General features: G+C 37.2%; 1 non-coding gene across 1 annotated transcript; it reads right to left on the bottom strand.

Annotated features, from left to right (window-relative positions):
• Positions 1–629: 629 nt before the first annotated feature.
• On the bottom strand, positions 630–703 carry TRNAM-CAU. Its single transcript has one exon. It is a non-coding gene; the product is annotated as a tRNA-Met (tRNA).
• Positions 704–2,590: the final 1,887 nt, after the last annotated feature.

Raw genomic sequence — 2,590 nt, 5'->3', positions numbered from 1 at the left:
ACCTCCCCCTCTATGCCTTGCGGTAATGATGCCTCTGGCGTTACGACCTTTACCACAATAACGTTGCTGTCCAGAGATCAAATTATTTCGTGAATTGGATTTCACTTGACTGTCTACGGCCCCATTGCGTGTGCTCGAAGTAGAAGTTTTGTATAAATGTATCGCCGTGTTATTAAATATTTTTTTTAAGTTCTTTTCTTTCTAAGAGGTGGAATAGAATAACCCGGTTGAAGCGTAATGATCATACGTTTGTAATGCATTGTATGTCCCATAGGTCCCATTATTCTACCCTTTCCCGGGAGTCGATGACTATTCATAGCTATTACCTTGACACCAAAGAAGAGTTCGACCCAATGCTTTATTTCTGTCCTAGTTGATCCTGATTCCACATTAGAAGTATATTGATTGTTCCCCAATAACCGAATACTTTTGTCTGTAAATACTGCATATTTGATTTCATCCATAAATCCATTTTCTTCCCTATGAGTTCCAGTATTGATAAGAATTCTAGTTCTTACTGTTCATATGTTATGGTGTGAATATACCATACCAATTCGTTATGTATGGATGATGAGATTTCATTGATACAGAGCCAATTCCAATAGACTTATTGAACGTTCCCATTGGCGTGCATCCAACAGGAATTGAACCTACGAATTTGCCAATTATGAGTTGGGCGCTTTAACCATTCAGCCATGGATGCTTAACAGGGATCATCGTACATCGTGAATAACCAAATTCCAATTGAAATGAAATCGTTAGGAGGAATCAATGAAACAGGAATTAATGAAACGACATCAATTCAAATCCTGGATCTTCGAATTGAGAGAGATATTAAGAGAGATCAAGAATTCTCACTATTTCTTAGATTCATGGACAAAATTCGATTCAGTGGGATCTTTCACTCACATTTTTTTCCACCAAGAAAGTTTTATGAAACTATTTGACCCCCGAATTTGGAGTACCCTCCTTTCACGCGATTCACAGGGTTCAACAAGCAATCGATATTTCACGATCAAAGGTGTAGTGCTGCTTGTAGTAGTGGTCCTTATATATCGTATTAACAATTGAAATATGGTCGAAAGAAAAAATCTCTATTTGATGGCGCTTCTTCCTATACCTATGAATTCCAGTGGACCCAGAAATGATACATCGGAAGAATCTTTTTGGTATTCCAATATTAATAAGTTGATTGTTTCGCTCCTCTATCTTCCAAAAGGGAAAAATATCTCTGAGAGTTGTTTCATGGATCCGAAATAGAGTACTTGGGTTCTCCCAATAACGAAAAAGTGTATAATGCCTGACTCTAACTGGGGTTCGCGATGGTAGAGGAACCGGATCGGAAAAAGGTGGAATTCTAGTTGTAAGATATCTAAGGAAACCGTAGATGGAATATAGATCTCATTTAAAGAGAAAGATATCAAATATCTGGAGTTTCTTTTTGTATCCTATACGGATGATTCGATCCGCAAGGACCATGATTGGGAATTGTTTGATCGTCTTTCTATGAGAAAGAAGCGAAACATAATCAACTTGAATTCGGGATAGCTATTCGAAATCTTAGTGAAACACTGGATTTGTTATCTCATGTCTGCTTTTTGTGAAAAAAGACCAATTGAAGTGGAGGGTTTCTTCAAACAACAAGGAGCTGAGTCAACTATTCAATCAAATGAGATTGAACGTGTTTCCCATCTCTTCTCGAGAAACAAGTGGGGTATTTCTTTGCAAAATTTTGCTCAATTTCATATGTGGCAATTCCGCCAAGTTATCTTCATTAGTTGGGGAAAGAATCTGCACGAGTCGGATTTTTTGAGGAACGTATCGAGAGAGAGTTGTATTTGGTTAGACAATTTGTGGTTGGTAAGCAAGGATCGGTTTTTTAGCAAGGTACAGAATGTATCGTCAAATATTCAATATGATTCCACAAGATATATTTTCGTTCAAGTAACGAATTCTAGCCAATTGAAAGGATTTTCTGATCAATCCAGAGACCCTTTCGATTCGATTAGTAATGAGGATTCGGAATATCACACATTGATCAATCAAAGAGAGATTCAACAACAAAAAGAAAGATCGATTCTTTGGGATCCTTCCTTTCTTCAAACGGAACGAACAGAGAGAAAATCAGACCGATTCCAGAAATGCCTTTCTGGATATTCCTCAATGTCTCGGCTATTTACGGAACGTGAAAAGCAGATGAATAATCATCTGCTTCCGGAAGAAATCGAAGTAATTCTTGGGAATTCTACAAAATCAATTCGTTCCTTTTTCTCTGACAGATGGTCAGAACTTCATCTGGGTTCGAATCCTACTGAGAGGTCCACTAGAGATCATAAATTGTTGAAGAAAGAACAATATGTTTCTTTTGTCCCTTCCAGACGATCGGAAAATAAATAAATGGTTTATATATTCAAGATAATTACGTATTTACAAAATATCGTCTCAATTCATCCTATTTCATCAGATCCGGGATGTGATATGGTTCCGAAGGATGAACCGGATATGGACAGTTCCAATAAAATTTCATTCTTGAATCAAAATCCATTATTTTATTTATTTCATATATTCCATGACCGAAACAGGGGGGGGG

Source organism: Papaver somniferum, chromosome 7, assembly GCF_003573695.1.
Source record: "Papaver somniferum cultivar HN1 chromosome 7, ASM357369v1, whole genome shotgun sequence".
In the NCBI taxonomy this organism is placed as follows: domain Eukaryota; kingdom Viridiplantae; phylum Streptophyta; class Magnoliopsida; order Ranunculales; family Papaveraceae; genus Papaver; species Papaver somniferum.
This window is presented reverse-complemented; position numbering and strand designations above follow the sequence as displayed.